Source organism: Vulpes vulpes, chromosome 5 (assembly GCF_048418805.1).
Source record: "Vulpes vulpes isolate BD-2025 chromosome 5, VulVul3, whole genome shotgun sequence".
NCBI lineage: Eukaryota > Metazoa > Chordata > Mammalia > Carnivora > Canidae > Vulpes > Vulpes vulpes.
In genome coordinates this window covers 130,622,094-130,648,507 of record NC_132784.1, presented here as the reverse complement: position 1 = coordinate 130,648,507, position 26,414 = coordinate 130,622,094, and the positions used below count along the sequence as shown (strand labels likewise).

The window sequence follows — 26,414 nt, the reverse complement described above, 5'->3', positions numbered from 1 at the left end:
TTTGTCTCTCTCAGGATGGGGAGTCCCTAGGTGTCTAGGACACCTGACTCAGTCTCATATCTGCATGACCTTCTCATCCCTTCCAGCAATAGCTTCTCAGAGCAAGAACATGAGCTAACAGGCACCAGTTTCTGTTTCCCCAGCCTTATGAACTCCATACAATGCACAGGAAAAGTCTTCCATTATGAAAGGGCCCATCTCTGCTGTGCGCTTCAGGGAACGGGCAGGATTCTTTAAGGGCTCCGACTAGCTCCATCACATTAACGTCACTCCCGTATCACTTTTCTCAGAGAATTTGAAGGCTGGAAAGCAGTAACCCTATTTTTAAGAGAGTCTTGACTTCCCTCTGTGTTTACAGAAAGTGCAAAAAATGAAACAGTTCACAGCTCATGGTCATTGTTGGGTTTTACCCATAACAGCCTGGAGGATTTGTGCACAATTAATCTCCCCTCTGGTTTTCTTTGCCTTGGAACTAAGATCTGCAAGAGGTTTGCTGCGGTGGGAGCTGTGTGGCTGAGGCTCTAACAGTCTGAGAGGGCAGCTGGATCCAAGGGATTAGAGGTCATGATAGCTGAGCCTGTCACTTGGCAGGAGGAAACCCGAAGGTAGGTCTTGACAAGTCAGAGTGTGTGTGATCTCTCTGATAACTGTTCCCCTGCTGCGCTCGCCTGACCAATGAGACCGGTTCCCCTGACAATTGTTTGGAACATCGAGTCTTATATTTAATGTTTCAACAGATGACTGCAATTCAATAGAAATAAATTAATTCAAAACAGACACTTTTTGGAGTACATCTAAAACTATACTTGTAAGCTGCTTTCAAGATATGTTCTACGTTATTCACATCAATTAAGAAACTTTAGGATTACATGTTGTCTGACACCCATTTTACCCTTTATAATAGCTGCACCCATGTATCACTTTGAATTCATTTTCATGCTTGAATCTTTCTCTCTCTTGGAGTTTTGAAATCCAGTCCTTTGATGAAATCTCGAGAAAGAAGCATCATACGGTGGCAAGAATGAGAGGCTGAGTCAGATCTACTCTGGTTCTGCCGCCAATAAGTATTTTCATTTAATCTCTCTTAGCCTCAATTTTCATTTCTGTGAAATGACAAGAATGATAGCTTCCTCACCTATTGTTACAAAGTTCTTATAATAATACTGAGTGATTCACATAAATAATATGAGTCAGCATGTGAGGTAGGTACTGTTGCCTATTGTGTAGAAGAGGGATCTAAGGTTTGAAATGCCAGATGACATCCCCAATGTCACTTATAATAATATACTGAATGGAGTTTATGCACCACCTCAGACCTCAGGTCAGGCTCCCTCTGAACCCACACCCCAATCTTGGTCTCTTGTTCAGTGAGCTTGCCTAATCTAATATCCCAGCTGACTCAGACTCCCCCAGGGTGAGAGCCTGGCTTTACCCTGACCTCCCTCCTACCCCCTCATGAACCAGCAGCAGCTTCAGCACCCAGGTCCAGGCTGAGCCACTGACTGACTCCCCCGACTACTCCCAGATTAGATGAAGCCCTGCACCATTTTCCTGGCACAACTCATAGCAGGTGATTAATGCCATGTGAAGGGCACTGGACAGCAGAAGGCAGGAAATGGCAAGGAGTCAGGAGATGAGTACATCTCCCTTCTTCCCCGCGATGGGCTATCCCCACATTGGACAGTGCCACACGGCACCTTCAGAGACTTCCTGTGTGGCCAGGCCACCAGTGTGTTTGCTTGTAAAGCTGTGACCAGCTCAGTAATTCACCACATCGTGTTTACTTCTCCTCCTCCCTTTTTCCTTTCCATCATTTTTGATGGAAAGCAGTCGATATGATCATACTCTAGACCCGTGCCATCTGATACAGTAGCCACTGGCTTCGTGTGGCTATTTAAATGTGAATCAATTAAAATTGAATAAAATTTGAGATTCAGGGTCTCTATCACACTAGTCACATTTCAGATGCTGGACAGCTCAGCTATAGAATAATTCCAACATTGCAGAAAGTTCTGTGGAACTATAACCAATATTTCACACAGAATTTCTTTCTTTCTTTTTTGAAATTTTATTTATTTATTTGACTTACAGAGAGAGGGAGCACAAGCAGGGGGAAGGGCAGTGGGAGGGGGAGAAGCAGGCTCCAAGCTGAGCAGGGAGCCCAGTGCAGGGCTTGATCTCACAACCCCGGGACCATGACCTGAGCCGAAGGCAGATGTTCAACCAACTGAGCCATCCAGGGCCCCCTCACACAGAATTTCTATTTTGAGCAGCTCCCTTCTCCAACAGGCACCTTCTATCTTTCCAACCGGCTCTAGTAACCTCACTTAATTACTCTGTAACCTCATTTGGACCATAGGTATAGGCCCTGAGTTCTCTCACTGCCTTCCTCCTCTTTGCATGTCCTCATCAACCCCCCTGCCCTACTTAAGTGATACGTCACTTAATTCTGAATTCTCTCCTCCCTTTACTATATTCACCTGATGCAGGATATCTTTCATTTGCCCCTCTAGATGCAGATATCTACAGTCTTCAACGAACTCATTGTTCTCTGGATTCCGTTGGGGCTCAGCCCATGGCAAACCCAGAAGGAAACCAAAGGGAGGAAGGGAAGCAAGTGAGGCTACTTACTCCTCTAGCTCCTCTAAGAAGTCACCATGGGCTGCATCCCTCATTGGAAAGACTCAGTTCAGGAAAGTCCTTCAACTCTTCTCTGTTTAACAAACAAAAAACTCCTGGATTACTATTGGGCCCTGGCAGTCACCTTTAACCTGAACTACCCATCATGAACTGGGTGTTATATATTCCATCAAGACATGCACAGCAGATTTCTTATAAAATAAAAATGGTAGGCTCAGTCTCATAAGCAGGTCTGGAAGCATAAGCAAGTGGCACAGACTCAAATGCTACTGCTCCAGCTGCTCTGTTGCCTCTTTCTCAGTCTACGCCAGGGCCCTGTGAGGAGTTCCCCGTGGCCAGTTAATAGAGGATAAAACATAAGCTAGATTTTATCACTGGATCTACCTGTTGCACCATCAGCAGCTGGAAGTGGGTGGCTTCTACACTAACCCTCAGCCAAAGGGTAGCCCAGAAAGACAATGGTAAAGGAGAATCCCTATGCACAGAACTCTAGATGCTGCATCTCATTGTCCATTTCATGTGGGAGAAGAGATAGCCCGATGTACAGAACTGTACAGTGATACAGGGGCAGTGGCTCTGTGGGTCGGGGACCTGAAAAGATTAATGTTGGAACATTGGTGGCATGATTTCAGTGCTTTTGCCAGTTCCACCAGTTTTTGGATTCTTGGAACACCTTATCCACCACCAACAAATCCCACACAGCGTTGCCCAAGACTAGGCAGTGTATTTTATGGCAAAAGAAGTGGAACAATGGGCTCAGTGTCCCTGAATTTCATTGATCTTACCACATGCCCCATTACCTGGAAGTAGCTGGTTTGACACAACAGTGAAAGGGCCTGCTGAAGGCTTAGTCCTGACACCAGCTGGAGACATCGCCCTTGAAGTTGCTCTGCTGACCTGTAAATTAAGGTACACTTTCAGCCAGTGACCTATGTATGGTGTCTTCTTTTTCCTAACCAGGATGCACAGGCCTCAGAACCGAAGGTTGGAGCTGGAAGTGGTCTCTCTTATCAGGATTGATACACTTGAAGAATATTTAATATTTGCTTTTTGTCCCTGTGACCTTGGCCTCTGTGGATTTGAAGATCCTAGTGCCCAAGGGAACAAAGCGAAGAATGGGGCTATTGTGCTGACTAGGGTCATTGATCCCCATTACCAGGGAGAAATTGTGTTGCTGATACAAGAGGATGGCAGAGAGCTGTGTGAAGAGCACAGAGGATTTGCTGGATGCCTCCTACTACTCAATTGTCCAATCATCCTTGTCAATGGGGAGTGGTAGCCACAGAATAAAATAAGACCACTAAGGATGCAAATCCCATAAGAATAAAGGTTTGAGTCCCTCCTACCAGGAAAAGAACTCCATCCAGCTGAGATGCTCCCAGAGGATAAGAGAAACACGAAGTGAATGTGGAAGAAAAGAGATATGATCACCACCTACTTAGACCTCATGTGCAGTCACAGAAGCAGGGAGGGTAATAGGTATGTTTCATATTAATTACTTACTTTTCCATTAATTACCTACTTTTCCCTTATCCTAGCCATCTGATACGAAGAACACCAGTGTTAACTAATATTTCAGGTTTCAGGTGGAACCATGACTGACCAGACGTTTTCCTGTAATGTGGACTCTAAATGTCTCCTGTAACAGGGAGACAAGTTTGCACCTGCATTAAGAGCAAAAGATGAGGGGCGCCTGGGTGCCTCAGTCAGTTAAGCATCTGCCTTTGGCTCATGTCATGTTCCCAGGGTCCTGGGATTGAGCCCCACGTCGGGCTCCCCGCTCAGTGGGGAGCCTGCTTCTCCCTATCCCTCTGCCTGCTGTGCCCCCTGCTTGTGCTCATGCTTTCTCTCTCTGTCAAAAAACAAAACAAAACAAAACAAAAACCAAAAAACAAACAAACAAACAAACAGCAAAAGTTGATGCTGAAGGGGGAAGAGGCTGAACCCTGCTGAGTATCTTCTGTTCACCTCTCCAGATCCAATCTCCATTCTCCTCTTCCCCACTCTGTGCTCTGAGAGGAGAGCCTTCCTGGGAAATGTGGAAGTCTCCCTTGCCTTCTGCTTCTGAATAGGTTCAAATTATGGGGACACCTATAAGGAGACTAGAGGGAGGGAGAAGAGGGAGGTTGGAACGTTGATTTCCAGGCACCCTCTCTGAGGAGGTTGCTGCCTGGTGGCTGTTTTAGTTAGCTATCAAAAAACTAACTGACTGGGGCACCTGCGTGGCTCAGTTGGTTGCCTTCAGTTCTGGTCATGATCCCAGGGTTGGGCTTCCTGCTCAGGGGAAGTCTGTTTCTTGCTCTCCCTCTGCCTCTCCTCTTGCTCGTGCTCTCTCTGTCAAATAAATAACTAAAATCTTTTATTTAAAAAAAAAAAAAAAGAAAGAAACCTGACTGACTTAGCAGTGCGTGAGTGCCCCAGTGGGTTAAGCATCTGACTCTTGGTTTCAGCTCAGGTCATGATCTCCGGGTCATAAGATCAAGCCCCAAATTGGGCTCTGCACTCAGCAGGGAGTCTGCTTGAGACTTTCTCCCTCTGCCCCTCTCCCCACTTGTGTTTTCTCTCTGTGTCAAATAAATAAATAAATCCTTTAAAAAAAAAACCCCACAAATGACTGACTTAAAATCACCACCATTTTATTGTTCCCCATGATTCTGTGAGTTGACCAAAGTTCCACTGAATGATTTTTCCACTGGTCTCACAAGGAATCTCTCACAAAGCTGCAGTCACATGGTGTCTCACCAGACTGAGAGCAAGGATACGTCTGGTGGGGACAGCAAGAAGCCTGGGCCCAGACAGGGTTTTGGGAAGGTGAAACTTCTCTCTCTTCCCAAGTGTCAAGAGCCTCACCCTTTCCATATGGTTCACTACAAGCTCATTCCCTGTGGTCTCTCCTGCAGAGGACCTGGTGACTCAAGGGCTCCCCAGATTGCAAAGGCAGAAGCTGACAGACCTTCTTAAGGTTCAAGATCTGGAATTGGCACAGGGTCATGTCCACCATCTTTTAAAAAGTCCCTTTATTAAACCAATCTAAAAAGATCCCAAATTGCTTATGCCATCTCCTTCCTTTTGGGACCCAGGGTAGTTCCCACTTTATATGACTCTGCACTCTCTCCATGCCTGCACCCAGTAGAAGTGAATTGCTTTGGTGAAAATCAATTGACTATACATATATGGATCAATTTCTGAAGTCTCCATCAGTTCCCATGGTCTATAAGTCCACCCTACACCAATACTACATTGTCTTCCTTATTGAAGCTTTGTACTAAGTACTGAAGTCAGCTAGTGTAAGTCCTCCAATTTTGTTCTCTTTCAAATTTGTTTTGGAAATTCTATATTGTATGCATTTTTTGGATAAATTTTAGAATCATCTTGGCACTTTCTATAGAAAAGCTTATTGGGATTTTCGTCAGGATTGCATTGAATCTATAGATCAATTTGGCAAGAATTAACATTTAACAAAATTGAGTTTTACAATTCATGAACATGGTATATAATTTTTTAGTAAGTTGCATACTCCATGAGGCTTTACCCCTAAATTCTTCAATGCATATTTCCCAAGAATATGAGTATTGTCATATATTTCCATAGTACCGCCATCAGCTTCAGCAAATTTAACATAGATACTTTTACCTTATCTGTTGTCTATATTTCAATTTTTCCAATTGACCCAATAATGTCCTTTATAGGGATCCCTGGGTGGTGCATCGGTTTAGCGCCTGCCTTTGGCTCAGGGCGCGATCCTGGAGACCTGGGATCGAATCCCATGTCGGGCTCCCGGTGCATGGAGCCTGCTTCTCCCTCTGCCTATGTCTCTGCCTCTCTCTCTCTCTCTCTGTGTGTGTGTGTGTGACTATCATAAATAAAAATTTTTTTAAAAAATTAAAATAAATAAATAAATAAATAAGTTTTTAAAAAAAATAATGTCCTTTATAGCATTATTTCCTCTAGTACCGAATCTAGACCAGGATCACATGTTGTATTAGTTGTCATGTGTCTTTAGTTTCCTTTCACCTGGAACTGCCTTTGTCTTTCATGAAATTGATAATTTTAAAGAATACATCCCTTTTTTCCCTTTCATAGTCCCTCTTTTTAAAGAATGCTATTTAAGTGTGAAACAACAGTACTGCTGAATTCCCACATTTAGTTTTTTAAAAGTGGATGTAATTAAAGGCAATTTTTGTAATAATTTTTACTTCTCAGACCAGAGAAGCCCACTTTAACAAATAAATTACTGGGATGCCTTTTGTGTAACAGAGTTGTTTCCTTTACTTATACATGGAACAGGATAAGCAATCCTGGACTGATTAGACAGACTTACACATTTTACACAGAAATATATGTATTACAGTGATAGGACTGACTGAAAGGACTTCTTACCTGGTTCTCCTCTCCTTTCCAGGCATAAGAAGAAACTGTACTTCCTAACTGTGAGGCTAGAGGTGTGTCCTGTTCTTGCCAATGAAATGTGAATATAAGGTGGTTTATGCTGCTTCTAGATGAAGATGTTTAATGGCTAGTATGCTGTCTCCATGTGTTCTCTTCCCCATCATGGTGACCTTAGAAGCCCCCGATTGAGAAGGGAGCATTGCTACTTAGAAGAAGCCTGGATTCTTGACTCCCAGGTGAAGGACAGCTTTGGCTCACCTACTGGTGAGAAATAAACTTTTAATGTGTGCTAAGTGACTGAGATTTCAAGATTTGTTACTGCATGCTATCTTGACTAATACAATCATGTGCCAGTTGATTTGTGTTGGGAAAGAGAACTAAAGAGTAGCTGATTTCTAAAACGTATTTTTCAAATCACATCACCCCTGTGTCGGACAGTTAATGAAAAGTTGATCTTCAACCATCAAAAACATCCTAGGGCTATAAGGAAAGTAATAAATGGTTAAGAACAAGACATCTTCCCTGTTTTGGAGATATATCATGTGGATGTTTAAGTTGCAAGTGTCAAAGTCTAAATCAAATTGAATTAAGAATTGGAAAGTGCATTATCTTACATTAGTAAAAGTCTCTACTAAGGTAAGGAGTGCTTCAGGATTGATCAGTTCAACAGCTCGGTGTGCAGTCAAGGATCTGGATTCTTTCCATCATTCTCTTCTAAAGTTCTTGGTGTTGTCTTCATCCTCATGCTCTTAATAAAACAGGAGCAGCAAGTCCTCTGTCCACATTCTCACAAGGAATTGTCAAGCAGAATAGGGATGACTTCTCTTCTAGCTGCCTCTCAGGATTGAGGGCAGTTTTTCCAGAAGCCTCCTCATAGACCTCCCCTCGTGTCTCATTGGCCAGAACTGAGTCTCAGGCTCATTCATAACTAATCATTGATAAGGCACAGCAGGATTATCTGTGGAAGAATCAGGTCTGTTCTTAGAATTGGGAGTATTGTGACCACAGGAGGGGGGTTTCCTTGTAAATAAAGTTTGGGTGCTGTTAGGAAGAAGGAAGAACCATGATTAACCCTGATTCACCTGTTCAATAATACCTTCATTCCAGGCTTTATTCCATCTTGCTGTATTGGCTTCATTTCCAGGCTTGTGGCAAGATAGTCAAAATTCTGAAATGACAAATGTCAAGTGTTTCCATATGTCAAATTCTGAAATGACAATGTCCAGATGATAAAGGGAGGAAATGTCCGTTCTCATGGGTGGAGGAAAATTTTTCAGAGCTGTCTTCCTTCCAGCAGGATGCTCCTCACATCTCACTAGCCCAGTTTGGGTTACAAGCCATTCATGAACCAAACACTAGCAAGGAGTATAGAATTTGCACAATTGACTGATGCTAATTACCTGGGGTCAAGTGGATATTTGAGAGCCAACCTTATAAGTGGGAAGCTAAAGCCAAAATGAGGTGTACAGTTTGTGTAGGAGATGAAGGAGGAGGAATAGAAGCAACACACGGTGAAGGCCAAGGTTCCTGAGATAGTCTGGGAATATAAGAAGAATGTCGTTAGTCTCGTCTCTACACTCTCTCAACTTTGCAGAGGACTCCAGTCATAACTCTACAGGGAATCAGGGGAAGACCATAATTTATCACAGCTATGCCCCTAACAAAGTCACCTAGAGCAAGGCTGTCATACATTCATTCATTTTTTCACTCAATATTTATTGAGAACTGAGATAAATGCTAAGGATAAAAAATAATGATTTATGGTCCCTTCCCTCAAGGATCACATATTCTGGTTGGGGAAGTCTTTTTTGTGTGTGTGTTTTTAAAAAGATTTTATTTATTTATTTATTTATTTATTTATTTATTTATTTATTTATTTATGAGAGACACAGAGATAGGCAGAGACATAGGCAGAGGGAGAAGCAGGCTCCCTGCGGGGAGCCCTATGTGGATCTCGATCCCAGGACCACGGCCCGAACACGAAGAACTGAGTAGGAGTGTGAGCTGAGTCCCATGGCAGAGATAATGAGGTAAGGGGTGGAGGAATTCAGAGTTTGCCAGACAAATGAGGATAGGGAAAAACATTCTAGGCAACAAGGACAGCATGTATGGAGACACTGGGGCCCGGAGGATATGGCAGGACAGAGGAACAGGAAACTAGGCAGTGTGTCTGGTGAGTCAGAGTCATCAGAGTTAAGATCAGTAACGCAGGCTTTGCATTGAAAGGTCTCCTAAGCAGAAGACTGGGATCCTTGGGCAGTAAGGAGCCATGGAAGGATTTTAAGGAGGAGTAGGACCTAGTCCAGTTTGTATCTTCCAGAGTTTACACTGGCAGTAGGGGGAAGATGTTGCAGGGTTGAGGCCCAAATCCAGCAAACTGTTTAAGAAGGTCAATTCAGTGGGTGGTAGACTGGCATTAAACTAGGAGAGGCATCAAAGTGCCACCTCTAGCAAGGCCGGACAAATGCTGTGTGTCGGGGGCTGCCCTGGATGGCTAGAATACATCCTGTCTTGAAGGTGGCCACAACGACTCAGCCCAAGCTATGCGTAGCTACGGACCTTGTGGTGTCAGATTTTCCAGTTAAAAAAAAAAATTTAAAAGCCCCAAAGCACTTACTGTGAAATCTCCCAACATTTATATGTTGGTAACTAATTCAAAATTCAAAAACCAACACCATCAGCAGCAGCAGCAGCAGCAGCAGCAGCAGCAGGACTATGCAGGCTAAATACATCTCCCAGCTGAATTTGAATGTTTACCAGCCTGGGGCCCTGGAACATGCAAAGGTCAAGGGCCTCTTTCAGCTCTGACCCTATAGAGTCCCTAATATCCCAGGGCTGTTTGTGCTACCCCGTCATTGGTCATTCGTGGGAAGCCATTCACGTGGATGAAAATCTTCAGTTCTGTTTTAACAAGCCTACCCAGGGATTTCCAGGGTTAGTGTTCACCCACTGATATTTTCATTCATTCATTCATTCATTCATTCATTCATTCATTCAATGAGCATTTGTAGAGTGCCGACTATACACAAAGCACTGTTAAATGGAGGTAACATTTAGAGAAATAAAAGAGAGAAGTAGATCTGGGGGCTCATGGAGGAGAAACTGGGATTTCCTTTCAAGAAGGAGAAATGGTTCGTTTCTCATCCATTGCCTCCACTGGCAGGTCTTAGGGGAGAGCTCTGCAGCCTGGGCCAGAGTCTCAGTGGTCACCCTTTCCAGGGTGAGCAAACCTGTCCATCATGGGTCCCCTGGGGTACTCAGGATCTGACTGCTTCGTCTTTCACCCAAAGAAAAGACAAATGAAAATAAAGGAAAGAAAAATAAAATGTAAAAAAAAAAAAGAAAAGAAAAGAAAAGAAATCAAATAAATAAAGGAAAGGAAAAGAAATCGCTGCTTAAAATTATTCCTGTGAGGCACCTGGGCGGCTCAGGCATCTGCCTTTGGCTCATGTCATGATCCTGGGGTCTCAGGATCAAGTCCCCCATCGAGCTCCCCACAGGGAGCCTGCTTCTTCCTCTGCCTGTGTTTTGCCTCTCTCTGTTCTGTCATGAATAAATAAATAACATCTTTAAAAAAAAAAAAGACTGAGGTAACAGGTGACATTTGTTAAAGAAGGGTTTAAAAAAAGAAGAAATATAAAAATAAGGGGTGTAGAAAAATGTGTACCCTATGGTAGCTTTGTGTGGAACGTGCGTAGAACGCCTCTAGAAGAAAGCCAGCGCACAGAAGCTAACATTTGAATTCTATCTCATTTCTACCATCAACAGAAAGGGAGCTTGAGCAGAGATTAAGTTGGAAACGAACTAAGAAAGGTAAACTACCATACACTAGAGCAAAGGAAAACAAAATGTACCATTTTAAACTAATTTTTAAACCATTTTCATGCATTGTTTTTAACAAAAATTACATAAGAATTACAAAGATTTCAAAAATGATGATACCCGATGGCATCCATGTAATACAGAACGGTGTCAAAGCTTTCAAGATTGTATCAGTACAAACTGATCCAAAGGAAATCATCTAGCATGTAGAGAGATCTGACCGTGAGGATGATTATCAGCACACAACTTTTGGAAACCGGAAAATCACTCAATAACTAGCAATAGGGAATCGGTTAAAGAAAAGGCATAAATTGTCGGTCCCGAATCATTAGGCATGACTCACTTATTCTCCTAGAAAGCTATCCCAGGGAAGCATATTTCCGCTTATCTCTGAGAGAATCTTCTGAGAGCTAGACTTGTGCGCTGAGCCACCTGGAGACTTCCAGAAGGCTCGCCACCTGTCACGTGTCACCCAGCTCTGTGGGCTTTAGTTTAGGGCCAGCCAGAAAGGCAAAAACTAGAAGGAACCAGACAGATCACGTAGCTCAGGGAAGTGGTGAAGTCCCAAAGGTTAGTGACGGTGGGGAACCATCAGGGCAATACCCCAGGTTCAGATCAGTGGGGTCTGAGCCATAGCATGTACTTTTAAACTGTCTGGTAGCCAAATTCGAAAAGGACAAATAAGTAACTGAAATTCCTTTTATTTTATTTTTTAAAGATTTTATTTATTCATGAGAGACACGGAGAGAGAGAGGCAGAGACATAGGCAGAGGGAGAAGCAGGCTCCCTGCAGGGAGCCCAATGCAGGATTCGATCCCAGGATCCCAGGATCACACCCTGGGCCAAAGGCAAGCGTTAAACTGCTGAGCCACTCAGGGATCCCCTGAAATTCCTTTTAATAACCTATTTAACCCAGGATATCCAGAACAGCAGCACTGCAACATGCCATCAATATTTATAATCACCAACGAGATGGTTTACACTCTGCTCAGTGCCTCCAGGATCCAGTGTGTGTTTCTAACTCAAAGCAACATTCGGCACGAGACGCATTTCAAGGGCCCGGTGGCCCCATGTGGCCTTGGCTATTGGACAGCACAGCCCCCGAGGCTGAGATGTGGGCACCAGTGCTCGTGATCCGAGGGACCAGGGTTAGGGAACTGGGAGGCGATTTTGTTCTCTGCCTCATTTGTGAGCCCTGTGGGGCCAGGAAACCCTTGGGTGCACAGAGGGACCTGAAGACCAGTCCGAGGACAGACAGCCACAGAAGTGTCCGCCAGTGTCCCACGGGTGACTGAGTGAGGAAGGGACGCCTGCCCTGACCCTATGGCCAGTCGCAGGTCCCTGACCTCACTGTAGAACAGAAACGGCAGATGTTCAATGTCAAGTGTGCAAAGTCAGTGCCATACCTACCATGGACAGAAAGACAGACGCAGACACAACCAGAGCCACAAAGGGCCCCAGCTGAGCAGAGCTATCAAAATGCCAGACAGTGGTTGGGTAGGAAGGTTTATGCGCCGAAACGTGGAAAGGATCCCGAGTGTAAGTAGTATCAGGTTACCTATGCTTCTGTAACCTCTTAATCCTCCACATTTTATTTCCACCTGAGGCGCAGAACTTCAGGTTGCTCGGCCAAGAGTCTTGCTGCCACCTCACACTCACTGGCTTGATGGGCGAAAAATAAAGTCTGGGGAAGAGCAAGATTTCCTCCGACGGGAGCCTGCGCAGCCCGGGGGGGCCTCAGATCTAAGAAGGTGCAGACCTGTTGGCAGCGGGGTGGGCAAGTGGCAGGAGAAATGCACACATTTGTTGGGTGGACTGAGCACAGCAGGACAATGAGTCACAAATCTATGAAGCAATTCCTAAACCTTGGCTTGCCTGATGATCACTTACGGATCCGGTTTAAAAATAGATAATTCTCAGGCACCCCTGGGTGGCTCAGTAGTTGAGCACCTGTGTTCCGCCCAGGGCGTGATCCTGCGGAATCAAGTCCCGCATTGGGCTCCCTGAAGGGATCCTGCTTCTCCTATGTCTCTGTCTCTCCCTCTGTGTCTATCATGAATAAATAAATAAAATATTTTTTTAAAAAAGAAAAATGCATAATTCTCATCTCTACCCTCAGATATTTTTTTTTAAGATTTATTTATTTTACAGGTACAGAGAAAGCATGAGCAGGAGGGGCAGAGGGAGCGAGGGTCTCCTTCAGTGTGGAGTCCCACACAGGCCTGGATCTCATGACCCTGAGATGAGGACCTGAGCTGAAACCAAGAGGCCGGCACTTAACCAACCGGGCCCCCCAGGCCCCCCGGCCCACTTTCAGAGGTTTTAATGCAATAGCAAATGCAGAGCTGGCCCCAGGGAGTCTGAATGTGAGCAGCAGCCAGGAGTGCAGGTGGTCCCAGGACCAATGTCGGTACTGCCGGCAACATCTCCAGGCACAAGGACCAGGACCTGGCCCCTCACTCACAAGACGCCCGGGAAGATGTTAGGGCCCCAAAGGAGCCAGCCTGTGAGGACCTGGGATCTGAAGCACGGAGTCAGGTGAGCCCGAGAGGGAAGGTGGGGGAGGCGGGGGGGGGTGCTCCAGAGAGCCGCGGGGAGCCTGCGAGGCTGCTCCCAGCTGCGCCCCCTGCCCGCTGGGACCCTCCACCAGCTCGGGAAGGAGGTGGCTTTCCTACGAAATGAGCAACACCCAAGACGCGGGGTTCCTCGGAGTGATCTCAGGGATTGTGCGCCGGGCTGGCTTGTGGCCCATGTGGTGAACGTGGAGCCTCCTGACCGCTTCTTGGGAGGATCCTAGAGTTAGGATCCCAGGGCTAGGATCCCAGGGTTAGAACCCCAGGGTTAGGATCCTAGGGTTAGGATCCCAGGGTTAGAACCCCAAGGTTAGGATCCCAGGGTTAGAACCCCAAGGTTAGGATCCCAGGGCTAGGATCCCAGGGTCAGAACCCCAGGGTTAGGATCCCAGAGTTAGAACCCCAAAGTTAGGATCCCAGGGTTAGGATTCCAGGGTTAGGAACCCAAGGTTAGGATCATAGGGTTAGAGCCCCAAGGTTAGGATCCCAGGGTTAGAAACCCAAGGTTAGGATCACCAGGTTAGAGCCCCAAGATTAGGGTCCTGGGGTTAGAACCCCAAGGTTAGGATCCCGGGGTTAGAACCCCAGGGTTGGGATTCCAGGGTTAGAACCCTAAGGTTAGAACCCCAGGGTTAGGATCCTAGGGTTAGGATCCCAGGGTTAGGATCCCAAGTTTAGGATCCCAGGGTTAGAATCCAGGGTTAGGATCCCAGGGTTAGAATCCTAGGGTTAGGATCCTAGGGTTAGGATCCCAGGGTTAGAATCCTAGGGTTGGGATCCCAGGGTTAGGACCCCAGGGTTAGAATCCTAGGGTTAGGATCCCAGGGTTAGAATCCTAAGGTTAGAACCCCAGAGTTAGAATCCTAGGGTTAGGATCCCAGGGTTAGGATCCGAGGGTTGGGATCCCAGGGTTAGGATCCCAGGGTTAGAATCCTAAGGTTAGAACCCCAGGGTTAAGGATCCCTGGGTGGCGCAGTGGTTTGGCGCCTGCCTTTGGCCCAGGGCGTGATCCTGGAGACCCGGGATCGAGTCCCAGGTCGGGCTCCCGGTGCATGGAGCCTGCTTCTCCCTCTGCCTGTGTCTCTGCCTCTCTCTCTCTCTCTCTGACTATCATAAATAAATAAAAATTCAAAAAAATTATAGAACCCCAGGGTTGGGATCCCAGGGTTAGGATCCCAGGTTTAGCTGCGCAATGAGCGACCCAGAAACCCAGTCCCGCAGTCCCGCGGCGCTCCGCAGGCCGAAGCCGGATTTGGGGTGCGGGAGGCTGAGACCGAGGCGCTGCAGGCGCGATGCCCTCCCCGGGGTGCGTCACCGGAGGGCGCCAGAGCATCCTTCTCCGAAAGGAATTTCCGTCCACGGAAACCCCATTAGGCTTCGATTCCATCAACTACCTGCCCAAAGCCACCGTCTCCCCCGAAATGAGACAGAAGAGGGCGGACAGGTGGCCGCGCAAGGAGTCTCCCGAGGGGCCGCGAAGTCGTCGACGTCATCCGCTTTGTTAGACACGCACCTGCCTCCCCGCGCGCTCTCCCGGCCTCTACCCAGGGCGCAGGATGGAGGCTCCAGGGGACGCCGGCCTCCCGGCCCGGCTCCTGCAGCCCCTGCGGACGCCCCGGCCTCGGACAGCTTCTCCTCCAGCGTTCCCGGTTCGCACAGGGGAAACTGAGGCTCGAGGGGGCACCGGGACCTGCGCAGAGTCGCCCTACAGCTCAGCCTTGCGGCCGAGGGGATACTTTCCTTTTAACCCATGAGCTGACCCCGGAGTCCCCCGTAGGAAGGGCTCTCGGTCCACTGATGCAAGGGTAAGAGAGGGTCTGCGGCCCAGGAAACGGGGTTCAACGTGCAAAAAGCTAGCGGGGTCTGGGAGGGGCGGGGGGCGGGGGGGGCTGGGAGCAGGAGTCTCCGGCAACATCCCCGTGTGGTGCTGCCATCTTCTGTTCAGCTGGGAAATTAAACCCAAACTGGCGTCAAGCCGGCTTTTCCAACAAAACTGAGTTTTGTAAAAGAACTGGCTACGTTTCTTCCGTGATACTTTTCTCCTAATGCATTTGTTTGGTATTTGCAAGCTGCATGATCATCGCTAGAGAAATACGAGAAGACAGATAGGAAGAGGCCTGAGAATTTGACAAGGATCCACTAAGAAGTTAAATTAAAGACTTCAGTCTCAAACAAACAAACAAACAAACAAACTCCAGTTTCTTCTAGACTCAGCCGGTAGGCGTGTGAAAGGTCTGTGGCTCTGGCATCTTTTATAATGGGCATTTGCAGCATGATCGCTGACTCACGAATTAAAATGATAGAGAACATTTGAGTGTGTACTGTATGCTGTATCTATATTTTATGTGGATAAAGGATTTTTGTGGATGAAATACGTCATGGACACATACCGTGTCCATACTTCATGTGGATTCGTTTATTTAATCCTTACCATAACCCCCTCCCCCAAAGCACATGCCATTATTATCCTCATTTTACATAGAAGGAAACCGAGGCATAGGATGTTGAATATCCCAAGGTCGCACACAGCGGATACTGAGCTGAGCGCCCACCCCGCTGGGTCTGACCTGGAAGCCCATGATCTTTTTTTATTATTATTTTTATTTTTTTATTTATTATTTAAAAAATTTTTTTGGAAGGCTATGATCTTAACCAAAAAGCCAGTGGTTCTCAAAGTGCAGCCCCTGGACCAGCAGCACTATCGCTACCTGGAAACTATATAGCACTGCAAGGGCTCAGACCCCACCCCAGACTTTTCTAATGGGGGGGGCAGGGGGAGAGGGCAACCACCAGAGTTTTAACCAGCCTTCCAGGTGACTCTGCCACAGGCCAAAGCTTGACAACCACTGATCTAGGCAATACCATCTCCAAACACTAGAATATTTTTAAAAAGCAACTCTGGGCCTCGACCTACCCTAGAATTCAGAATGTAGACATCATTACGCTGTCGTTTATGTGACTTCCCGTAATTATGGCCTATTCAAAAGACACTGTCCAGGAATTAAGTAAAAAAAAATTGTTTTTGAACATAATGCTTATATAATTAAGACCCTAAAAAATATTAGCTGCACTTCCCAACCTCCTCAAGAGCTGTGGTGACTAGATGGGATTTTCTGTTGATCATAACTGAGTTTTGACTTTCCTCTTCTCTGGGCAGAAGAGGCCCAAGGACAGGAGTTGCAGGTGGTTCTGAAGCGAAGCAAAGGACTCACCCAAGGCATTTAGACCAGAGGGTGGCAGCAGGGAATAATCCCACCTTCGCTCTGCAACAAAACACAGAGTGAACATTAAAGAGGCAATTCTGTAGGCACTTTTCCCCCCATCGGCTTTTTCTGACACCCCTGGGCCTTGCCTGCCCTGCTGCCTTATCTGCGGGCTGCCGTGGTGTGGGCAGCCCCTGGGCTCACTGCCCTTCCAGCCCCCATGGGGCTTACTTCCATAGTGGAGGGCTTCACTGTTCCTCTAGGACACCCACTTCCTTCCGTGTGGGGTGGGGGGGGCTTTTGGAAAGAAACAAGTGGGTTGGTTCCAGCTTTATGGTTGTCAGTTTGTCTGTCCTTGCTCTACCCCACTTCACAAACATCTTCATCTCTACCTCTAGAGCACCTGCCTTGCAGATTTCAGGCCCCAGGACCAGCCTAACTAGCTTCCACCAAAAATATTGAGTGCCTGGAATAAGTCCCCCTATTGCAGATCACTCCCAGTGGTGGTGGGATTTGTCGCGTTGGACCCCGATTAATAGACCAGAACACAAAGAGGAGACCCCATCTGAGGCCAGATGATGGACAAGCTGGGAGGGGTTCAGGAATTGGGCCTGGCGGAGGAAAAAATATATATATATCCTGGAGACTCCAGATGTCCCGGCCAGCTGAGTGAACCAGGGGATTGGTAGGATGACTCAGTTTTCAGGGGAAAAAAAGATCAATCAAAATGTGGTAATCCTGACTTCCTGTGCACAGGGTCACAGGAAAACCAATGTGGTGGTTTGATGAGAGGATGTTAGTGGGGCCCGCCTGGTCTGAGCAGCCCAACCACCCACCTGCTGAGGGAGCCTGATTAATTTACTGAACCTTCTTTGCATTTGTAAAATGAAGAGGTTAATAGCACCGGCCTCATAGGTCGCTGGGAGGTTTACATGAGTTAATGTGTGTAAAGCCCCTAGAATAATCTGCAGCACACAGAAAGCACGATCTAAATTTCTTCTACTGATTTGTCGGGTATATTCATCATTACAGGTAACTGGGGTTTCACCTGGGCCTCTCGGAGCATCCCTCTTTCCCAGTCTGCCTCCCCTCCCCACATGTGCCCTTGGCCCTGGTGCAAGCAGTTTCCTCCCTCACTTATAACCCCGCCCTCAGCCCTTGGGCAGTTTACCAACCCTTGCCTGGATCTTCTCCACCCTCTTCAGAGAAACCAATCATCCACATCCAACAGCCAAGCTGCAGATCATCCTGTGAAGTCTGAGCTGCCGTCGTGGGGGACGTGGGGAGGCAGCCAGTGAAGCCTTTTCCTGCCCTTCCGCTAGCTCGTGGGGCCCCGGCTGGGTACCCCGCCATCCGGTGGGCACAGTGCATAGAAGGCTTCCTTCAGTCTTTCCACCCTGTTGGGTGATACCCCGGTGGTTTCATAGCAGAAGTAGCTGAGGCCAAGAGAGATTAGGAATCTCTCTTGAGCACCAAGATCATACAGCCAGAGTCATGGGGTCAAGGGCAGGAAAGCAGGCCCGGGGGGTGGGGGGGGTGGGCGCATGGTTCCTAGCCAGAGCTTTTGCTTTCCACTACAGCACCTGCCCTTCAACTCCTTAGTCATTGTTTGGAAATCTTTTTTTTTTTTTTCCTAAAGGTTTTATTCATTTATTCATGAGAGACACACAGAGAGAGGCAGAGACACGGGCAAAGGGAAAAGCAGGCTCCTCGCAGGGATCCCGATGTGGGACTCGATCCCGGGACCCCGGGGTCACGCCCTGAGCCAAAGGCAGACGCTCACCCACTGAGCCACTGTTAGTACATCTCGAAAGGCATATGCACTGCTCTAGGGACAGGAGAGAAGGGGAGAGATGAGGCTTAGTTCTAGAAGGACCTCGGATGAGTTTTTCCTCCCCGGCTGCTTGAAGCTTGGCCACCATCATGAATGACACAGTAACTATCCAGACCAGGAAGTTCATGACCAACCGACTACTTCAACAGAATCAGATGGTCATTGATGTTCTTCATCCCAGGAAGGCAACAGTACCTAAGACAGAAATTCGGGAAAAACTAGCCAAAATGTACAAGACCACACCAGATGTCATATTTGTATTTGGATTCAGAACCCATTTTGGTGGTGGCAAGACAACTGGCTTTGGCATGATTTATGATTCCTTGGATTACGCAAAGAAAAATGAACCCAAACATAGACTTGCAAGACATGGCCTGTATGAGAAGAAAAAACTTCAAGAAAACAGCCGCAAAGAGCGCAAAAACAGAATGAAGAAAGTCAGGGCAACTGCAAAAGCCAATGTTGGTGCTGGCAAAAAAGAAGTGAGCTGGAGATTGGACAACAGAGGGAGTAAAGATTCTGCAGTGGCTTTATCTGTGGTGATTGTGCAGATTTTTCATGAGAGGATTAATAAACTAAGAACGTTAATGTGAAAAAAAATAGAAGGAACTCGGATGAGAGAACAGAAAGCTCAAGAGGTGTCCAGAGGAGCATGCCCATTAGCTGTCCTGCTTCCATTGCTTCCTGTCCCCTCACCCCCAGTTTTGGCCTTGGTCAAGAGCCACCAAGCTCAAACTGCACAAAAACAATTGTCCAACACACCAGGGAGGGCAGGTGGCTCATTGCAAACCCCTAGAAGGTATGTACAGTCATCATCTTACTAGGAAGTATAATGCCTCCTTTTGGTTACAGCTTTGGCTGCACTCCTTTCAACTCAAACTTGGTCAAAGAGGGAGAAAGGAACTTTCTGTCCTGCCATGACTCCAGCCTCTGCAGTTTGTACTCTGCTCTGGAGCTGCCAGGTCAAGGAGACCCATAGTCTGACCCTCGGGCCATGTGAATATGGGGGGTAAAAAAGTCTCATGATGAGTCTTGTGCTTTTATCTTCAAATTCTGAAATTTTTCCAGTATTGTTTTCTTCCTACTGTCCCTCACTTCTTCCTTCTTCATCCTTCCCTCACTTCCTTCCTGCTTCTCTGGTGCTTGTCAACATGTGTTTAGTCTTTTTCCTATGGACCAAGGGAGAGGCTGGAGGAGGAGAGCCAGTTTGGATTTGCTACAGCAATCTAGGACCCAATAGACAGAGGATAGGGTAGGGGCAATGGGGGTGGCGGTAAGGAGAACAGACAGAAAAGAGAGTCAGGGAGGGACACATGCCAGGATGGAATCACCAAGTGGATACAGGGGCTGGGCTCAGGAGGTGGAGGAGGGAAGATTCACTCCAAGATTTGGAGGCAAGTGGGGAGCAATTGGCAGAAATGGCAAGATCTAAAGGAGCAGCCCTAGAGGAAATAATAGAATTGGACATACTGGCTTCCAGAACTAGCAGAGACTGTTTAATAGGCTCTTGTAATGTAGTGCTGGAATTTAGGACCAAGGTTAGAACAGAGGAAAAAAGCCGTAAGCCCAGGTACCAAACCTCAAAGACTGAAATTGAAGGCATCAGTGAGAAGGTCGGAGGCAGAGGTAATCTTTCTTAGAACTTCTAGAACAAGAAGAGAGAGCCCATGCCTAGTGATCCCTGTTCAGTAATCCTTTGCTTATAATCTTATAACACCAATGTCTCAGGGTCAAATGCCTTTCTAGTTAAAGTTTTCCTGATTTTTTTTGCTACATTTTCTACATGGGTTTTTATCTTAGATTTTTAGAAGAAATTTTACTTTCTCTCAGGATTGATAAAGTTTTACTTTCTTTAGGTGATTTTTTTTTTTTTTACCGTAGCCATTTTCTGTCCAAACTATGCTAAGTTGTTTAGTCTGTCCTACAGCAACTTCTTTGTTTCTACAACTCTTGTTTAAAAATATCATGGTAAAGTGTACATACCATAAAATTTACCATCTTTTTTTTAAAAGAAAGATTTTATTTATTTATTCATGAGAGACACAGAGAGAGGCAGAGACACAGGCAGAGGGAGAAGCAGGCTCCCTGTGGGGAGCCCAACGTGGGACTCGATCCCAAGACCCCAGGATCACACCCTGAGCCTAAGGCGGATGCTTAACCACAGGGCCACCCAGGTGACCCTAGAATTTACCATCTTAATCATTTAAAAATGTACATTTCAGTGGCCTTAGGTTCATCCACATTATTTGTGCAGCCGCCACCACCATCCATCCTTAGAACTGCTTTCATCTTGCTAAACTGAAACCTATTCCTCTTAGACACTCCATATTATCCCCTCCCACAGCCCCTGGCAAACCACTGTTCTACTTTCTATGAACTTGACTACTTTAAGCACCTCATTTAAGTGGACTCACAAGGTATTTGTCCTCATGGGACCGACTCATTTCACTCAACACAATGTCTTCAAGGTTTATCCATGTTGTAGCATGTGTCAGACTTTCCTTCTTTTTTTTTTTTTTTTTTTAAGGTTGAGTAACACTTCATTGTATGGATATGACACACTGTGTTTGTTCATTCAGGGGTCAATGGATACTTGTGCTGTTTCCACTTTTTGGCCATTGTAAACAATGCTGCTACGGACATGGGTGTATAAATCACTCTTCAAGATGCTGGGGTATATACTCTTCAATTACTCAATACTTCTTCAGTTATTTGGGGTAGCTACTGGATCATATGGTAAATCTATGTGCTCCTTGCGGGGGGTGGGGGGTGTGTGGGGGCACTGCTGTACTATTTTCTGTAGTGGCTGAACCACTCTCACCAACAGTGCACAAGAATTCCAATTTCTTCACATCCTCACTGACACTTTTTATTTTGTTTGTTTGTTTACTTTTTAAATAGTAGCCATCCTAATAGGTGTGAGGTGACATCTCATTGTGGTTTTGATGTGCACTTCCCTAATGATTCTTGATGTTGAGCATCTTTTCATATATCTATTGGCCGTTCTTCCTTAGAGAAATTTCTAGTTAAGTCCTGAGCTCATTTTTATTTATTTACATGTTTTTAAAGATTTTGTTTATTTATTTGAGAGAGACAGAGAGTGAGCACAAGCAGGGGGAGCAGGAGAAGGAGAAGCAGGCTCCCTACTGAGCAGGGAGCCTGACTTGGGGCTCCATCCCAGGACCCCAGGATCATGACCTGAGCCAAAGGCAGATGCAGGGCTGCCCCGGTGGCACAGCGGTTTAGCGCCGCCTGCAGCCCAGGGCGTGATCCTGGAAACCCTGGATCGAGTCCCACGTTGGACTCCCTGCATGGAGCCTGCTTCTCCCTCTGCCTGTCTCTGCCTCTCTCTCTCTCTGTGCCTCTATGAATAAAAAAACAAAAACAAAAACAAAAACAAAAACAAAGGCAGATGCATAACTGACTGAGCCACCCAGGAGCCCCTTAGCTCATTTTTGAGTCAAATTATTTGCTTTTCTGTTGCTAAATTGTCCATGTAATTCTTGATGGTTGTGTTTCTCTGGTAATTTCTGTCCCTCTCTTCCTTCTTTTTAGTTTTTCACACTCGGCAGCGTGAGTTTCCTTTGAACTCTGTTGTGTAGTTTCAGTGTTTATTTAGGCATGAAAACAACTTAATCAATAAAAATAGAGGAAAACAAAAGAAATGTAGTAGCTTCTAACTGGAATCTGGTGAATTATTACATATTTCACAAGCAAGTCTTATGAAAAAGAATCATTTGACTCATGTAAGCTGAAAAGTATAGGGGAAGATCTAACTAATTTAAAGCTTAGGGCAGGGTTCCAACAAAGTCACCCGGATCCACCTCCTGGCTCTGCTTCCTCTGGGTCTATTCCATTCTGAGACAGCCTTTCTCAGTGTGGTTTTAACACGGTTGCCAATGGCAACTCTCTTCTTTTTCCTCCTCCTCTTCCACCACTTCCTCCTCCCCCTCCCGGGCTTTTTCTTCAGTATACTTTATTTTGACCTAATTACAGGTTTACAGAAGGGTTATGAGAATAGTAAAGAATCCCTTTCTATCCTTTGCAAAGGAAAACTCACTTCCTGTGTCTCACCAGAGATAGTGTCAGATCCCACATGTCAGGGCTCAGTAGGCGAGATTGTGTCTCTGTTTCCAGGTGTCAACCACAATCCACCTGTTTATGATCAACCAGCTATAAATCAAAGGTTCCCATGATCCCCTTCTTGAGCTTAATGACCTTGTTGGAGTCACTCTCAGAACTCAAAGAAACATTTGCCTCTATTTACTAGTTTAGGATAAAGGATATTATAGAGGATTTAAGCAAACAGTTGGATGAAGAGGTATGTAGGATGACGTCTGGAGGGGTCCCAAGGATAAGTGCTTCTGTCCCTGTGGAACTGGAACAGTTCCTACTATGTGGATGCTTTCACCAATGCTGAAGCTCATCAAACCTTGTTGTTCAAGAGGTTGTTTTTTTTTAAGATTTTATTTATTTATCATGAGATATACACACAGAGAGGCAGAGACATAGGCAGAGGGAGAAGCAGGCTCCATGCGGGGGAGCCTGATGTGGGACTTGATCCCAGGACCTTGGGATCACGCCTTGAGACTAAGGCAGATGCTCAACCACTGAGCCACCCAGGTGCCCAGAGAATTTTTATAGAGCTTCATCTTCCGCCCCTTCACCTTTCCAGAGGTTGGTGGGTGTGGCTGAAATTTCCAACCCTCTAATTACATGGTCTTTCTGGTGACTAGCTCCATCCTGAGGCTAACCACGGGGCCCAACATATGTCACCTCATTAGCATAAATTCGTATGCTCCACAGGGGGCCTGTCACAAGTGACAAAATGCCAAGGGTTTTAGCAACTCTGTTCCAGAAACCACAGGCAAAGACCACATATATCTCTTCTTATACCACACCCTTTAACCAGGTTCCTCTGTTGCTAACTTTTTATCCCATTTGCTTTACCCTGTTCTTCAATATATTATCTCTGTGTGTGACTATATGCGTATAATGTAATTTTTCCTGAACCAGGCGCAAAGGAGTTACAGATGTGATGACCCTTTATGTCAGTATACTTTAGTGCATATTACCTAAAAAGAAGGATATCGACCACAATACAGTTATCAAAATATGGGTATTAATGTTGACGTGGGGCACCTGGGTGGCTCAGTTGGTTAAGCATCTGCCTTCAGCTCAGGTCATGATCCCAGAGTCCTGGGATCAAGTCCCATATCAGGCTCCCTGTTCTGCAGGAAAATAAATAAGTTTATCAATGTCAAATAAATAATAATAAAGTCTTAAAAAGAAAATAAAGTTGATACAGTACCAGCTAATCCACACACCTTATTCCAATTTTCGCTAATTGTCCCCAGTAACATCTTTTATGAGAAAAGAAAACCACAGATGATAAATTGCATTCTGTTGTCAGCCTCTCCAGATGTTGCTGAATTCACCTCTGTGAGGCTGTAACATTTTGCATTCCCACCAGCAACGCATGGTAGCAGTAGCTCTGTCCCTATGCACATCTTCTGAGAAAGAGTCCAGTAAGGTCCAGGTCACTGGCCAATTTTTTTTGAATTAAGTCTTTTATGCCCGTTTGGTCCAGTTTGGGCCACATGTTCTTTCCTGAACCAATTACTGTTGTCAGGGGAAATAGAAGGTGCTGGTTCTCTTAGCCTGGGGCACACACCTTGTCCTGGGAGCCCACAGCTGGATTCAGGTTCACAGGCAGCGCTGGGTTCAGTCTCGGGGGAGGGCTGGTTTTCCACAGCAGAATTAGAATACTGTTTCTACAGATTTGAACAGGAAGAAAGCACCAGAAACAAACAAGGAATATCCGATGCATGCTCCTCTTGATGGGTGCCCGACATTCACATGTACCAAAACAGCAAATGCCTACTGTGTGTGGCAAAAGTGAGAGAGACTAAAACCAGAACATAGGTAGGCCCCCACCTAATTTTTCATTTTCATGCAGTGAATATTTTACGATCTCTTCTTTTATTCATAGCACCACTCATTCTGAGAGATATTTTGGTCTGTCTAATTTTATTTTTCAATTGAACTCTCAGCTCTAGGTAGCAGCAGGAAGTTGCATACGTATCCTACTTTTGCAAAGTATGTACTAAAAAATAAGTCTGTCCTCAAAATAATTTCACTAAATGTTACTCGAGTAGATAAATGGAAGTTCAATTTTTGCTCTGGTTGTTCCAACCTATGGGAGATTGTGATCTGTCTAAAAGGACTTGGGTACTATTTTCCTCCCAATTTCTCCAACAAACAAACTTTCATTGTTAGTATGTTTATTTTCCTGCCTTTTCAAATGACAGAGAATTTTCATCTTGCACAGAAACTAAAGGGTTTCTTGGTGCAGGGTCATGATTTGTGGCCGGTTCACATTTCTTCTCATTCTTGTTTTTCTGTGGATTGTAAAGCTTCTAAATGATCAATTGCCATCATGAGAGCCCTCAGATGGGTTGTGTTCCCCTGGGGCAGTTTCTTCAAGCCCAGAGGCATTAACCCTCCCAGATATATCTGTGCCAGAACAAACTGATCTCTTGTTTTACATGCAAAGAGTATTTTGGGAAAATATTTTCTGAACCTAAGTGCTTAGTATACTTTGAAGAACACACATTTTATTCCTGTAGTCATCAAATCTCAAAAAGTCCTACCATTCCTTGATATAGGAATGTACTCGTTTTTATTTTCCACTCAATGGAGCCCAGAAGTACCTTTAAAACAAAGAATCCAATTTAAACCAGCCTCTCTCACTTCTTAATCAACAATTAGACAAATATGAAACAGAGGAAACCCAATGATGGTCTGCCTGCATCTTTTCCTTCAAGTGGGTCTGAAGGAGAAAAATGCAGGGGAGTGTTTTGAGGAGGTGCTGGAGGATGCAGGAAAGGGGCATGTATGAATGAGCCCTTGGAGATGGAAACGGGACACCTGGGTCATAAGGTGGCTGTGTAGCCATGGCCAAGCCACATATATTTTCTGGAGGTTAGAGGATGATACATATTAAAAAAAAAAAAAAAAACCAAGAACTTCAGAATTTAATACCAAAGCCATAATTTGCCCAAAAGTGACAAGGTGTATCTTCCTGAAAAAAACCACCATAACTTTGTGATCTCATAATTCAGATTGCCCAGATAGATGTTATTTGTATAATTTTCCCTAACATAATGATAAAATCTGTCCTTTCAGAGGGATACTTTTATTCTATTTGAGAGGGGAAGGGTGATTCCGGTGACCATGCTCTCTTCACCCAACACAAGGTCAACTTGAGGCCATTTCTTAATATGGAAGATAAGCCCTAGGGAAAGAAAGGAAAAGCAGATAGATGATCTATTCCTTTAAAAACAACTGATCTGACTTCAGATTGAAGGGGCATGGGAAGATCAGTTGAGGCTCTTGAGTGATGCTGGAAATTTCTTATCCCAAATTAAACAGCAATTATGTCTTGGAACCCATTTTTGGGGCCTATATTCTATTTTCTGTAAAATTGGATTAAAATGAGGAAGAATTTTGAACTAAAAGAGAACCAGAATGGGACAAAATAGTCCCAAAAACCTCTTTAAAATAAAACAAGTGGGTAAAATAAATTTCTAGGATGTCAACTGGCAACTCTGGATATTCTCTTTACATGCCAGAGGAATTGTTTCGATAAACATCCACCATGTCTGAAGGCTTTGTCTCCAGGTCTTAACTGAAAAATTATCCCATAATGTACGTTCTTTATTTTTTAAGGCAAACCGTATCTCAACTTTTCTCTCTGTTACCATCACTTAGTCTAGAAATGACACTTAAAAAAATAATAATAATAAAAAAAGAAATGACACCTAACTGACCCCTGTCCCTCTAAAAATAAAATAATTTAACCACCAGGAAATGTCCTGGGAGGGATTCTTATTAGACAATATTTATTCATTTATTTAAATGTTGATGAAGAGCATCTGGGCAGGTGATAAT

General features: G+C 45.4%; 1 long non-coding RNA gene and 1 pseudogene across 1 annotated transcript; both read left to right on the top strand.

The window, feature by feature from the left end:
• The first annotated feature begins 15,089 nt into the window (after window positions 1-15,089).
• On the top strand, window positions 15,090-15,733 carry LOC140599112 (uncharacterized). Its single transcript, XR_012001851.1, has 2 exons — window positions 15,090-15,229; window positions 15,494-15,733. It is a non-coding gene; the product is annotated as an uncharacterized lncRNA (long non-coding RNA).
• A 2,802-nt stretch (window positions 15,734-18,535) lies between these two features.
• Window positions 18,536-19,073, top strand: LOC112925793 (small ribosomal subunit protein eS24 pseudogene; annotated as a pseudogene).
• The last annotated feature ends 7,341 nt before the right edge of the window (window positions 19,074-26,414 follow it).